This window comes from Elephas maximus, chromosome 24, assembly GCF_024166365.1.
Source record: "Elephas maximus indicus isolate mEleMax1 chromosome 24, mEleMax1 primary haplotype, whole genome shotgun sequence".
In the NCBI taxonomy this organism is placed as follows: domain Eukaryota; kingdom Metazoa; phylum Chordata; class Mammalia; order Proboscidea; family Elephantidae; genus Elephas; species Elephas maximus.
The window spans coordinates 42065242-42081162 of record NC_064842.1 but is presented as its reverse complement, the minus strand read 5'-3'; the positions used below and the strand labels follow the sequence as shown (position 1 = coordinate 42081162).

At 39.3% G+C, this 15921-nt stretch overlaps 1 protein-coding gene and 1 pseudogene across 2 annotated transcripts in view; one reads left to right on the top strand and one right to left on the bottom strand.

Moving 5' to 3' along the window:
* The window catches only part of ABL2 (ABL proto-oncogene 2, non-receptor tyrosine kinase), a 115388-nt gene that overhangs the window by 50085 nt on the left and 49382 nt on the right, over nt 1–15921 (top strand). The gene's annotated exons all lie outside the window — the stretch shown is intronic.
* LOC126066663 (40S ribosomal protein S2-like) lies at nt 13941–14802 on the bottom strand (annotated as a pseudogene).

Genomic DNA, 15921 nt, shown 5'->3' with positions numbered 1-15921 from the left:
TATTTGATATGGTGGAAAGGAGGTACAACATAGGAAATAACCTGAAATTTGAGAATTTCAGAACTCTTAATATCTAACTGGGCGAATAGAGGCATTTTGAATAAAAAATGAAATCATGGATAAGGGAGATATGAACACTAAACATGGTAAAGATGTAGGAAATAGAAAAGCAAAATGGACTTGGTAAAGCACACTAAAATATAAATAGTGTTGGAAGGGGAAGAGAAATAGAAAATGAAAGTTAAAGGGAAAGCTCAGCATATTGAGAGTTTAAGAAAATTTTTAGGTAAGAATTGCCAGATTCAGAGTTTAGGGAGCACTTTGAAATGGCTAACAAAGCCATATACACACTCAAAAAGAATACTGACATGAATTCTAAAACTAATAAATTACATATTAACATAGCCAAGAAGGGCATGGATAATTTACTCTTTTTATAAATTCAATGTTGTTGTCTAGATTTCCTAAAATATGATTTAAAAAGAAGTTAGTAAAAGTTTCAAGTTGATGATTTAAAAGGCAATTAAAAATTTTTTAAAATTCTTTACAGGAGGAACTTTATGCAGAGAGAGCAGATTTTCATGTGTGTTCTTATTAATACAAGCTTATTATACCTTTTGTTTTTTTGTAAAGAAAGACCAGTTTGACTTTGTAGGATGTATGGCTTGTGGAATATTTTAGGACATTCATTCCTATTTTTTTGAGGTACAAATAATTGGAAGTAGATCATCATTGTTTTGCTGGTAAGAACCTTTAGGACACCCAGTTTAACAAGTAGCTAAGCATGTTTTAGTAGCATTTTAATTTGCATACTAGTTTAAATAAATTGAATGGAGAAATATCTTTAAAGCTAGTTTTTTTTTTATTTTAAATAACTTTTATCACTAAAGTCTTATAGACACTATAATTTAGCAAGCCAGTTTCTTACAGATTTGTAGAAACAGACTTTATTAATTTCCAACAAGAGAATAATCATCGTTTCCCAAACTCTGAAGTAATGAGATTGTTAATATTATCAATAAATGTTGAAATCTAAAGCAGCCTATTGGCATATAAATTAATATATATAATGATTCCAGCCAAAGTGAAGAAAAAAAAATAAAGCTGCTTATAACTAAAGTGTGTTCTTTGTGAAGAAGTTGCTTTTTCAAGCAAAGTTTGATGCTAATCAGAGGCAGACATACCCAGCTGTATTGACAGCACCCAACAACAAATATATTTTTGTAATATTGTAACACTTAAGAAAAATGATTGTGACATATATATCCTGTTGATCTTTTCTGTTTGTAAATTTTCTTCTCAATTCTCAATAGAGTATAAATATTTTTTTGTTGAATCTAGCTAAGTTTCAGTTTCCTCGTTTGTAACATGAGTATAATACTAGTGCTTACCTCTCAGGACTTTAAGATTCTATGTAAAGTGCTTGGCACATAAGGAATATTGAGTAAGAACATAGACTTTCTGAGTTCAAATTCTAGCTCAAATGCCACTTACTAGCTTTATAACCTTGTAAGTATTATTTCACCCTTCTTACCTTCTTTGTTCTGTCCTCTTGTATCTTCCTTTTTTATAAAATATAGCCTGTGTTTGAATCTGAGTCATTTTCTCAGCCTGTTTCATGCTCATAGAAATGTGGGGATCAAAAGAGTTCTTTCCATTTGGTACTGTCTCTGTTCTTTTTAACCTGGCAATGTTTCTGCTAGTAGAGTTTTTGTGAGGGGAGAAGTTACAGCATGTTCATTTGGTGATACAAGTGAACCAGTACAGAGAAAGAGAAATTGATGATACAGAAGAAATGAGCTGATATCATTGCATTTGATAGGAGTTGAGCTAGTGTACGAGAGAAGGTATTGACTAGAGGTAGCAGTTGTTCATTTATTATAACAAGAAGAAAGGCAGACCATATAGGTGCAGATTCTGATATCATGGGTGGATATAGTGCTGGTAATCCCTGGAAGTTTTCTTCTAATTGCTTTAATTTTCTAAGCAAGGTCATCAGCTGACAGTGAGAAAGGAGGTGGGTACAGAGGTATTAGATGCTTGTGAAGAGAGAACATGTAATTGTCATCCAGGGAAGTGGGAGAATAAATGATTAGAAATTAAAGTGTGAGTAGTAGGCAATGTTAAGGACCCATTTGAAGTTACCCTACCCGTTGCCATCGAGTCAATTCCAACTCATAGTGACCCTATAGGACAGAGTAGAGTTTCCAAGGAGTACTTGTGGATTTGAACTACAGTCCTTTTGGTTAGCAGCCATAGCTCTTAACTACTATGACACCAGGGTTTCCCGTTTGAAGTTAGAGGTCATGAATTAAAAGTGAGGCCAGTCAGCTTGGTTGCATATTGGGTTTTTTTTCCTAGCTACATTTATTTCAGGTGGAGAACAGTCAGAGTTGGATTTAACCAGCCTTGTGGTTTTGCAAAGTGAGTATGTCCAAGCAAAAGCAGAGTAAGTATGAGTGGTAATAATGGAACTTAACCTGGGTAAGGAGAGATGGGAGAAAAAGATAGTTGAGTCAGTAGATTAGAGGTCCTGATGGGGTTGAATGATCGTAAGAGTTCATGTACTAGAAGGGATGAGCTAGAATGTTAGAAAATGGTATTCAAAAGGGGTTGCAGGTAATTGAGATTCTTGCAAGGGTACTTTAGTTTGTGTGACTGAGGTAGGGTTACATTTAGTTCTTTGATCTTCACAGCAACCCTATGATGTAGGTATTGTAAGTATCATTACTCATGTTTTATAGATGAGAGAACTGAAGCTTGTAGAGGTTGGGCAATTTCCCAGTGGTCGCAAAGCAAGTAAGTTGGCTACCTACCGAGGACTCAGACTCTATTACTTTCATTCTCAGTACTCATTCTTTCTACTATACTACATCAATATTCTGAAAAGTTAGTGACTTGTTATTTCCCTCTCTTTGAACCTGAATAGTAATCTCAGGCCATGACTTTTGAGACTTATACATGTACAAAATTATTTTCCTCCTAACTTTGGGATAAGAGTGATGTTAGAGGAATTCATTGCTACTATTTTTTTTTTTTTTTATTGTTACCTAACTGATTTTAATGAAAACACACATACACAGTAGGAGGCTTAATTATGACCGTTTTGTTTAAAACTCTTTTTTGTAAGGGTGCTTAAGGTGGGTGGGCGACAGGACATGTAGGAATGTACTATTCTTTCAGCAGCATGCCTGGGCAGACAGCTGTGCTGTTAGAATGTGTCTGCCCAAATCCATGTGCATTCTTTATGGTGGCAGTTAGCACCATTGCAAGTCTCTCGGATAGGGTAGTAACTATTGGATGATTGGATAATGTCCATTTGGGATATGATCCCCCCGTCCCCCATTAAATAACCATCATCATGCTTTTTTTTTTGTATTCTTACTTATTTAGCTTCCTTTGGGGGGCGGTGGGGGTGGAGACAGACTTTAAAGCATTCTTTAAATGTGAATGAAGAATGAAGAAATTATAATTTAATATGATGTGAATTAATATTTACCATCTTTAATGTTGATCAGAGTAAAAAAATGGTATGCCTAAATTTCAGGTAACATTTTAACATGCTCTAGTTTTATTTTGTTGGCATAATATTCTGTTTAAAATATGAGTACACGTAGTCCCTCCCTTAAGATGGGGTTCTGTTCCAGCGACTCGATTGTAGGTCAGTTCTGATGTAAGCCAAATACCTTTTTTTTTTAAGATTTCGTTATTAGTGTCCTTATAAACCTAATCTTTATTTGTCTTTGAGGTTTGGAAACATTACATATGAATATCTGTGACATCAGGAAATTAAGTGCTGCAACACTGTATGTAGGACACATTACTAACGATAAGATGTACAAAAAAACAGATGGTCTTAAGTGCAGTTCCTTGTAACTCAAATAAGTTCTAAGTTGGGGACTACCTATAGTTCCCTGGGGATGACCTTTATCCCCTTTGGCTAGAGAAACTCCCCTCTCCGCTACCACTACTCTGTCTCCTACTAATACTGGTACTGAAACTTTTTAACCACTAGAATGGAGTCTGTGATGACAGAACAAGGTGTAGAGAGGTGGTAGAGTTTAGCAGCTGATCCTCTCTCATGTGATATTGGTGGAACATGAGGGCATACCAACTTCTTTCTTCCTTCCTTCCCCTCTGGAGCCTTCATGCCAGCTCCTCAGAGAAAATATATAGGAAAACCTGAGTCAGGGTGTGTCTTAGTTATCTAGTGCTGCTGTAACAGAAATACCGCAAGTAGATGGCTTTAGCAGAGAAATTTATTTCCTCACAGTAAAGTAGGCTAAAAGTCCAAATTCAGGGCATCAGCTCCAGGGGATGGCTTTCTCTCTCTGTTGGCTGTGGAGGACGGTCCTTCTGGTTAATATTCCCCTGGACGGGGAGCTTCTCTGTGCAGGAACCTCGGGTCCAAAGGATGCGCTATGCTCCCAGCACTGCCTTCTTGGTGGTATGAGGTCCCCCTGTCTCTGCTCGCTTTTCTCTTTTATATCCCAAAAGAAACCAGCACAAGACACAGTCTAATCCTGTAGATTGAGTCCTGCCTCATTAATACAGCTGCTACTCATCCCCTCAAGTTAGTATCATAGAGGCAGGATTTACAGCACATGGGAAAATCCCATCAGATGACAAAATGGTGGACAGTCACACAATACCAGGAATTGGAGCCTAGCCAAATTGATACACACATTTTTGGGGAACACAATTCAATTTATGACATTCTACTCTTTGGCCCTCCAAAAATCACATCCTTGCAACATGCAAAACATATTCACCCCATCATGTCGTAGCAAAAGTCTAAAATTCCAAGTCCAAAATTCAAAAATTCCTCTTCATCTGTGAAATCTAGAATACAAGTTATCTGCTTCCAAAGGTACAATGGCAGAACAGGCACAAGCTAGACATTTCCATTACAAATGGGAAAAACTGGAGGGAGAAAAGGGATAACAGGCACCAAGCAAGTCAGCAGAAATCATTATATTAGCCCTCAGGGCTTTGAAAATAATCCTCTGTTCCCTGAGACCATTTACACACCGCCCTGCCCTCCAAAAAAAAAAAAAAACCCCAAACCCACTGCCATCGAGTCAATTCTGACTCATAGCGACCCTATAGGACAGAGTAGAACTGCCCCATAGAGTTTCCAAGGAGCGCCTGTGGATTCGAACTGCCGACCGCTTGGTTAGCAGCCATAGCACTTAACCACTACACCACCAGGGTTTCCCCCGCCCTCCAGGCTCTAGATATTGGCTACACTCTCCGGATTCTGAGTGGAGACCCCTCGGCCCTGGGCTTCAGCTCTGCCTTCCATGCCAACTGGGACAGCAGCTCTGCTCCCTTGGCTTTACTTAGTCACACCATTCTAGTCCACCTGAGTGGCGACTCCACCTTTAGAAACACCAGAGGCAATGGCCTCACTCTTTGAAACCCCAGAGGTCGACATGATGCCTTTTGAGACTGAGGCAGCTCCGCCTTCTGTGTTTCTTGTCACTTCTGCTTCCTGGTTCTTTGGCCTCACGCCCATATCTGCTCTGCTGGGGCAAGGGTTCCAAAGTTCTGTAGCTCCACCAGTAAGGGCCTGGAGGCACTCCACTCCTCCAGGAAGCCTCCTGTGCACAGGCAGTCAGCTCTCTCACCCCATGGGTTGGCTCCAGTGCTGTCTGGTGCTAGCCTCCTGGTTCTGCTGCTGCCGGTCCTCTGCTGCTGTTTCCCTCCGTCTGTGCCTTCTCCATTGTTAACAGTTCTCCTCGCTTTCTTCTGAGTCTTCTATCCATTCACAGTTTTAGAGCTGCTTCCAAATTTTAGGTATCTGTTAGAGCAGCACCCCACCTTCTTGGTACCAAATTCTGTTTTAGTTATCTGTTGTTGTTAGGTGCCGTGGAGTTGGTTCTGACTCATAGTGACCCAATGCACAACAGAATGAAACACTGCCCAATCCTGTGCCATCCTCACAATCATTGTTATGCTTAAGCCCACTGTTGCAGCCACTGTCAGTCCTTCTTAATGAGGGTCTTCCTCTTCTTGGCTGATCCTCTACTTTACTAAGCACGATGTCCTTCTCCAGGGACTGATCCCTCCTGACAACGTGTCCAAAGTATGTAAGATGTAGTCTCACCATCTTTGCTTCTAAGGAGCACCCTGGCTGTACTTCTTCCAAGACAGATTTGTTCGTTCTTTTTGGCAGTCCATGGTATACTCAGTATTCTTCACCAAAACCACAATTCAAAGGCATCAGTCTTTCTTCGTTCTTCTTTATTCATCATTCAGCTTTTGTATGCATAGGAGGTGATTGAAAACATCATGGCTTGGGTTAGGCGCACCTTAGTCTTCAAGGTGACATCTTTGCTTTTCAGCACTTTAAAGAGGTCTTTTGAGCAGATTTGCCCAATGCAATGTGTCTTTTGATTACTTGACTGCTGCTTCTGGAGGTGTTAATTGTGGATCCAGGTAAAACGACATCCTTGACAACTTGAGTATTTTCTTTATCATGATGTTGCTTATTGGTCCAGTTGTGAGGATTTTTGTTTTCTATATGTTTTTTGGGGTGTAAACCGTACTTAAGGCTGTGGTCTTTGACCTTCATCAGTAAGTGCTTCAAGTCCTCTTCACTTTTAGCAAGCAAGGTTGTGTTACCTGCATAATGCAGGTTGTTAATGAGTCTTCCTCCAATCCTGATGCCTCGTTCTTATTCATATAGTCCAGTTGCTCAGATTATTTGCTCAGAGTACAGATTGAATAGGTATGGTGAAAGGATACAACCCTGTTATCTAGTTATCTAGTGCTGCTACAACAGAAATACCACAAGTGGGTGGCTTTAACAAAGAAATTTATTTGCTCACAGTAACCACCAAAAAACCCATTGCTGTCTAGTCAATTCTGACTCATAGCGACCCAATAGGACAGAGTAGAACTGCCCCACAGGGTTTCCAAGGAATGCCTGTTGGATTCAAACTGCCTACCTTTTGGTTAGCAGCTATAGCATTTAATCACTCTGCCACCAGGGTTTCCCCTCACAGTAAAGTAAGCTAAAAGTCCAAATTCAGGGCATCAGCTCCAGGAGTAGCCTTTCTGTCATTGTTGGCTCTGGAGGAAGGTCCTTCTCATGAATATTCTCCTGGATTAGGAGCTTCTTCGTGCAGGAACCTCAGGTCCAAAGGACCAGCTGTTCTCCTGGCTCTTGTTTCTTGGTGGTATGAGGTCCCCCTGTCTTTCTGCTTGCTTCTCTCTTATATCTCCAAAGAAACCGGCTGAAAACACAATCCAGTCCTGTAGATTTAGTCCTGCTTCATCAACGCAACTGCTGTCCATCCCCCCGCATTAGCATTATAGAGGCAGGATTTACAAATAGAAAATCACGGCAGATGACAGAATGATGGGCAGTCACACAATACCGGAAATCATGGCACAACCAAATTGATACACACATTTTTGAGGAACACAGTTCAATCCATGACAGGGTGTATACAATTCTGATCTCGTTAATTCCTTGCTGAACAGCTTTCATTGCTTTCCTACCATCATCAAGATGAGATCCAAACTCCTTAGCAGAGTATCCAAGGCATTCATAATCTGGTGCCTGCCCTTTCCCATATGTGTTCCTTAGGCTCTAGCAATACCAAAACATATGCCGTTCTCTAAACATGGTTTATGCCTGGCATATAGTAGGCGGTCAAGAAATATTTCTTGAATGAATGAATATATTGCAGTTGTGCTTTTTTTTTTTTTTTTTTACATGCTAACATGCTAATTTTTATTCCATGGCTAACTCTTTCCTTTAAGACTCAGGCCAAGAATCTTCTTTCAGGAGACCGTTTCTACTTTATCTACTTGGTAAACAAAACATTGAGGCCACATCTCTGTTATAAGAGCTGATTTATTCTTTTGTTTCTCTCGCTAGTTTGTGAGGTTCTTGAGGGCCAGGAACCATGTCTTATTCATTTTAGTACTCCTAGCTGTGAACTTGTTCTTCGTAGGCAGTTTGTATTTTCAGAAAGCCAGTGAAGTAGCTGTTGCTCTAACCGTGATGTTATATATTGAATAGTCCTAAAATTATTTATTTTGTTTCCTTGCCTTACCAAGGTGAAAATTGCATAGAAACTTGACTTATGAAATGATCAGGATGCTGAGAATATATAACAGTCCTAAATAGTATAATGTTTACTACTATTATAATAAGTATAATAGCTTACTATTAAAATTAAGTATACTAGCTTATTCTGAGATTGGGATGTTGGGTAGGAAGAATTACAGACTTCGCTTTAACTAAGTAGAAAAGGTTATATAAGTCTTACCCTTCTAGATCAGACATTTGAGTTTGTACAGTTTAAACCGGTGACTCATTTTACTGCTGCGTTCCTTCTTAAGATGGAACTATTGTTAGTACAGTTGCATTTCCTAATTTCCCCTCTTTTCATCAGCGTTGCTTTTCTTTTCTAGTCTGATGTCAAAATCTGGGTATTTCTTAGAATTAATGACTTAGTCAGTGGGTGATACATTATTGTTCCCATGAGAAGACTGTATTTTAGATGTTCTTCCTTTTTAAAGTCCAGAATCTTAACCATTTTACTGTAAGTTTTGATTCCCTCTGTTCCTAATTTTAGTTGTGAAATCATTTAGGTGAAACAATAGTCAAGGTAAGTATAAACATACTAAAAATATGTTGGCTTTTTTGGGCAGGAATCTAAGTACTATGAAGATTTATTATATAAACAATTGTGTGAAAATCCAAATTTATTTAGATAAATTTTTAAATTAATAAATTAGGTTTTGGGATCGAGGACATCTCTGATCACTTTTTTTCCTAGTGCAGGCTACCTCCTGCATGTCTGAGCTACCTGCCCACAGCAGATCAGCTTTTTGGGATTCACTCTTAGGAGATAATTCCACCTATGTGGTCGTTAACTAGTTATATGACCTTGGGGAGTCTCGTCACTGCGGTTTTTATATTTCAGTTATCTTATCCTTGAAAGTAGAGGTTGAGTTAGATAATCTATAAAGTTTTTCCTGTCTCTGAAATTTATGACTTGGTACTTAAGGTGAATTGCCATGGTGCTCACACTTGCAGTGCTTTTGCCCTCTCCGCCTCCCCGTCCCCCCCTTTTTTAAAGAGTAATTTAACTATACAGTGGGAGACTCTCTATGCCTGGGAGATTCTGAATGCCTGGATACAAATGTACCCAAGTATCCAAATGCCTTCTAGTTCTTGTTTGTTAGATATGAACCACTTTATAAAAGTTAGTTTTTCAAAGGCTTTTTCAGGTATATCTATATTGAAAAATCTTGTATTAATTTTTAGAATTAATTTTATTAATTTGGACTATGGGTATTAAAAAATCTATGGTTAACTTAATCATAAACTGGGCAGAAAGTTGCCTTTTGCATAATCCGTGTCAAAAAGATCTGGCTAAACACTATTCCACATCAGTTATATCATGTATAATAGCATACTAAATGAAATAGCTAACATATAAAAAAGCTGGCAGTTTTAAAGAGTAGCACAATTTGCGTAGAGACAATTGTCTCTAGATGTTTAAAGAAAGCTTGAAGTAAAGGAGAAAAAAAGGAACCGAGAGTAATGACAATTTCCAGCCTGAAAGAATAGAGGTGTGTTTAGTTGGCATATGAGCAAGGGCTTAAGTCAGTACAAGCTTTAATATATTTATTATTTTTAATACATTTATTCTTTTGAGTAAAATTTTGACATGTAGGAACTTGAACCATTTATTGCCAAAATTTGTATATTCTATTCAATGTAGTTATATCCCTACTGATAAATAGTGCAAGTATATTTGCGTAACAGCTCAAATACATACCACAGTGTATTACATAGAGGACGCATACAATGAGTAGGGAATTGGTGATTCTGCCAAGCCAGAAGTCCTGCGTCACCATGTTACGGGCATTCTGTTAGAAGGCTGTGATGCTTCAATAGGCCATAATGAGTGGAGGAAAAGAAGTTTTAGTGGGAATTTTCTCTTAGCTGCTAATGAATGAACAGGGAGAAGATTATGAGTAGCCCTATTTCCTGACCAAAAAGACACTTTTAAATTGATTATGTATCTTGTTAATGCAAAGTCTATGTCAGCTTTGCAAGTAGAGGGCTACCTTTTATGTAGATTTTAAAAATCAATTTTAGTACCTACAGTTTATCAGATAGCCCCTGCATTTTTAGATTTATGAAAGGTTTTAGCCCATTCTCCCCTCCTCAGTGAATTAAATTAATTGCAGTTAAATTAAATGAATTAATTACAATTAAATTCCAGGTTACTTGACTTTTTATTTATCGGAGTTTCAATGGATAAGGAAAGAAGCCGTGTTAACAATTTACTTCCCTTCTGAATTTTGTCCTTAGTCTCAGGGCAAGGTACTCAAAAAGGATAGCCTCCCTGAGGATGACGGTACTTGGCAGGGGATGGTATGTCATGACTATTCTTGGAACTTGAGTTGGCTGTTTCTGTGCCTCTTTGGCAGAAGCCAGAAGGGTTGGGTTGGATCTCTGGGCATCTTTGGAATAATCAGGATGCTTAGTGTAGCAGCCTCGCTTGTAACCAGGGCTCTGTCCTCTTAGTGTTTTTAATCCTTATTCTTGTCAGAAACAAGAACCTGCTCCTCACTAGTCCATCTCTTCCCCTAGGCTAGGGTGTTAAATTAAAGCTTATTTTTCTGTTGATTCACTTGCTCCTAAATTGGCACATCAGAAGCAGAATTTTACTTCTCATAAATGCTCAACTGCCTGCATTATTTCTTAGGATAGGAAAATATAACAATAATAAAAACTAAAACTGTTGCTAATAACAGCTTTATTACTTTTATTTTCTTGAATAGCATTTGAATATGTCAGACATTTGCCTTTATCTCCCAAGGTGAGATGCTCTTAGAACTCTAAGAAATCTTTTATGCATATAGGTAATAATGATAATTGATTTTCGATCAACTTCTTATAACCTCTTTTGACTGTAGAGACTATGGTAAGAATATGTGTAGCCTGTAATCTCCTTTATTAGTTTGCTTCATCATTCCCTTTCATCAGCCTGTAAGTCTCACTGCCTGGGGCATGAGCTCATATTCCCGTTTATTAGACCTACAAGACAATGGTATGCCAGACAGTAGTAAAAACCTCCTAAGACGGATCTCCTAGTCTGCTAGGAGACTAAAATTAAAAGCTAGATGTCTACTCCTTAAGGTCATCCATTTAAATGCCCAGTTTCTAAAAGGAGAGCAGTCTTCCCCCTCCTCCCCGCAAATCTACCCTCCAGGTAGCTAATTTATTTCTTTAAGGTAGCTTCAAACTGTACTCATAGACTGACCTAATAAAGCCACCAGATGTTTACCAAGCTTTTACTATTGTGAAATATTCTTGGCAGTGGAAGTCTAGGCTCTACCAGCTCCAGGTCACTGGTGGTGGCTTTTGTGTTCTGAGGCTGGGCTGGTAACAGAAGGCCCATTCAAGGGATCTGAGAAATAAGATAAAGGAGCTAGCTGGACATCTGTCAGCCTGGCCTAACATCCTGCCCCTCTTTATTTTCTCTCTAGCACTGGCATCCACAACTCCCTGTTTCCTCTGTGACCCTGTATGTTTTCTACTTTGCCCAACTGTGCCAAAAAACAAACAAAAAAAACTACCTCTTATCTTTTCTCCTCTCTTTGAAATAAAAGGTGCTCTAAGAAATTTCCCAGAGAGTAACAAAGGGTAAAAGACTAAGAGGAGGTCAAGGAATTAGTTCCCTTTTATATTTCTCACCTTTTTCTTTTTGCTTAGAACCAATAGGAAAGCTAAGCAGGTATAAAAAAAAGTTGTAGCTTTTAAGACTGCACTGTGGAGTGAATGAACACACACACACATATTTAAAAGTATTTCAAACTCATTCCCATGTGTACATCCGGGTGCAAGGGTAGGATCTATAGAGTTATCAGTGAAGAATATGAAAGAGGAACTATAGTACTGGAAAGGTTTTGGGTTTATCGTGAGTCTGCAGCTGTTGGAGGTGGGGAGATCTCTCATTCCTTTACCCAAGGTATGGAGGTAGGACGATAATAACATATTGTAGGTAGAGAAGGTAGATTGGATCCACAATCAATGCCCATGGACATAGAAGTCAAGAAATCAAATGATGTATTGCAAATCTGGTGCAAAAGAGCTCTTTAAAGTGTTGAAAAGAAAAGATGTCACTTTGAGAACTAAGGTGCACCTGACCCAAGCCATGGTATTTTCAATTGCCTCATTTGTATGCGAAAGTGTAAATAAGGAAGACCGAAGAAGAATTGATACCTTTGAATTATGGTATTGGTGAAGAATATTGAATATATCGTGGACTGCCAGAAGAAGGAACAAGTCTGTCTTGGAAGAAGTACAGCCAGAATACTCCTTTGAAGCAAGGAGGGTGAGACTTCGTCTCATATACTTCGGACGTGTTATCAGGAGGGACCAGTCCCTGGAGAACAGCATCATGCTTGGTAAAGTAGAGGGTTAGCAAAGAAAAGGAAGACCATCAATGAGATAGATTGATACAGTGGCTGCAACGATGGGCTCAAGCATAACAATTGTTAGGATGGCACAGGACTGGGCAGTGCTTCGTTCTGTTGTACATAGGGTCACTATGAGTCAGAACTGACTCAGTGGCATCTAACAACAACAACAGAGGAAGTAGGGGAATGAAAATGTTCCCAGGGCCTGCAGAGTCCAAAAAAAAAAAAAAACCAGCCTGTTGCCATCCAGTTGATTCCGACTCATAGCGACCCTAGAGGACAGAGTAGAACCGCCCCACAGGGTTTCCAGGGACCATCTGGTGGATTCAAACTGCAGACCTTTTTGGTTAGCAGCCATAGCTCCTAACCACTACGCCACCCGGGTTTCCAGAGCCTGCGCGATTGGGTGTGGAAAAGTCAGAGGGAGACAAAAGAAGAGAGCCTGTTGGGAGTGAAGGGAGGCTTTTTAGCTGCTTATAAGGCATATACATAAAAAGTGGTGATTCAACGGCACTGGGTACCTTTTTTTTTAATCTGCTTACTTAAAATTTGATGTATTTATTAATAAGGTAAAATCCTATTAAAAATGCTAGTTTACAAAAAAATCATTTTCCTTGCAAGAAGTATCATACTTGAGTATAAAAAAAGAATTGTTCAGCTTTTTTATATCACATAGCCAGTCAGTGTTCAAATTTCATTTTTTTTTTTTTTGTTGAGTGTGTTTGAATTAGTATCCAGGTAATTGATATGTATCTTAACTCTTTTTTGATCTGTAGGTTCTCTACTCTTGATACTATTTTGAGCAAAGTAAAGGGCTATATTGTTTCTAAAATGCCATTAAAAAGCCATTCTAGCTTCAAAAATTTTTGCTATGTCACTATAATTGTATGAGCTATTTCCTAGAACATACGTCCCAAATTATTTTTCATTGTGCTTTAGGTGAAGGTTGACAGAGCAAATTGGTTTCTCATTCAATAGTTTATATACAGATTGTTCCGTGACATTGGTTGCAGTCCCCACAATGTGTCAGGACTCTCCCCGTTACCACCCTAAGTTTCAAAATATTTCTCGATGGCTTTGGAAGAATCCTAAAACTGTTGTGTAATGTAAATACGCATATGTTTTTTTTTTTAATCTAAAATTTTCTTTATACGTTATGATTTTTAATAGTTTTGAAATGTCCAGACAGAGCTTGTTATACCCATACTTTACAATGCACAGTCCCCTGTAATATTTTTGCTGGACATTTAGATACTTAATTTAGTATCTTCAGAAGACATTTGCTTACTTTTAGGCCAGATTTAAAACAGAGCTAGCCCATGTGTATTTATAATAAGTGATAGGATAACCGACCATGGCATAATTTAAAAGCACCAGCAATGTCTCCCTGCCTACTTGTTAATGCTTAAAATTCTTCCTTTGAGACATTTATTATTTTATTTTGGGAGAGGGGGTGGCATTTTTTTTTTTTTCAGGTTTAATTAATACACTTCATTTTTCTTGAATAGAAACCACTGTGTAATGGCCACTGCTGGAGCCTGGGTCCTCTGCTCAAAGACTCTGGTGTGGGTTTTTACAAGGTGTTCAGTGAATTCCTGGGAGGCAGACTTGATGAACAGATCTCTTTCCAGAGGTCTGGGGTGAGATTGCTGTAGGTTTTGGTTATGGCATCAAAGGTGGCCTTGGCGAAGTTCCCACAGTGGCAGTGCAGCCCCTCACTGAGGTATAGTAGCCCTCAGTGCTGGCCACCAGCAGGAGCTTCTTGGGCACTGGGCAGAGATGATGATGCCGGTGCCTCTGGGCCCTGGGATGAGGCCCACCAACACAGAGCACCAGTGGCTGTTGCCTTGCAAGGAGCAGCGTGGGGCTCACTGATCTTGCTCCCCGAGTCACTGCACAGGGATGATGGAGAGCTTGGCCAGGATGATGGGGGCCACCTCCTTGGAGCACTTAACGCCCAGGCCGATGTGGCCATTGTAGTCCTGATGGCACTGAATGCCTTGAGCCTGGTCCATTGGCCAGCATGCATCTACTTTTGAGCTGGTATGAGTTTCAAAATCTTGTCCTTAATTTAGGGACATCTCCAGGAAATTAGTCAATGGTCTCAGACTCCTTGATGGGCAGGGAGAAGAGATAGCACTCCCCCAGGAAGTTGATCTTCATGTCCTTGATCTGGTCCAGCTTGGTGACCAGGAGCCACTTCTTGTCCCCAGCCTTGCCTCTGCCAGCCTTGCAGCCTCGGCCCAGATTATAGCCACCACCCTGGTCCTGGATGCTGCTTCTAAATCCTCGGGGGAAGCAGGTGGGGCCTCCCATCCCAGGGTCCCCAGGTGCTTGGGCCATTTTTCTTCACCAGCATCATCAGGCATTTATTTTTAACTATTTCTTTGCCGGGGGGTGGGGGGGGGACGTTGAATTCATTTCCATTAACATCCTAATATAAGTTTATTACCAGATAATCATACTAAAGCTCTAAAGCACAGTTCTGGACCTGAAAGTGAACACCCCACAACCTTTTATACCTTCTGAGTAAACTGAAATCTGCCCTTCCCTACCCCTATTTCTACCTTTGAGTCAGAGATAAAATCACTTGAGTCCTTTAGGTAGAAAACAGGCTGTTTGGAACAGCGTGTATGTACATACAGAGAGTGGCAGGAGTATCATGAGGGGTTAAAGTCCTTAGGAGACAATAGGGCAGATTAAGAGAGGTTAGGAAAGGAGGGTGCTGGTCAAGGCTGACTTTGGAATCTTCTCTAGGACCAGGCCTGATTACTGTTTCTTAAAGTGTATACCAACTTTTATTTCTAGTCTTTGCTATTTGAAAATGCTGATAGCCTATTATGATTTTTAAGGTGAATTATTGGCCATGAATTATTTTAGGCTCTAGCTCTGCGGATTAGTTTTAGTGAGGAGAAAGGTATTTATTTGTGGTCTCCATTGTGATTTGTCTTTTTCTTGGGAAACTATCACATAAATCAAAAAGGAACATCTGTGTTCCTAACAATGTTAGTCAGGCTTGCATTTTTTTTTTTTTTCCCTCCCATCAATGATTTGATTGTTCTTATTCAGAAATGAGAAAAATTTTGCAGGAGTTTTTTGGGTATGTGAAAACATGACTATGAAAACCCATTCTTTGAAGTTTCACAGAGTTCTTTACAGAATTTTATTTCTATTTCTTTGTACCTAAGTGTGGCATAGTTAAGTAGATATACTTTATTTCATAACAGTATAAAATGAACTTATTTTAACCAGATTTCTAAGTTAGACTTTAAACTCCTCGAGAGCAGGGCCTGTATATCTTTAAATCTTTGTATCCCCATACCTGTTGCCCTCAAGTCAATTCTGACTCTTAGCGACCCTATAGAATAGAGTAGAACTGCCCCAAAGTGTTTCCAAGGCTGTAATCTTTATGGAAGCAGATTGCTACATCTTTCTCCCAAGGAGCATCTGTTGGGTTTGAAT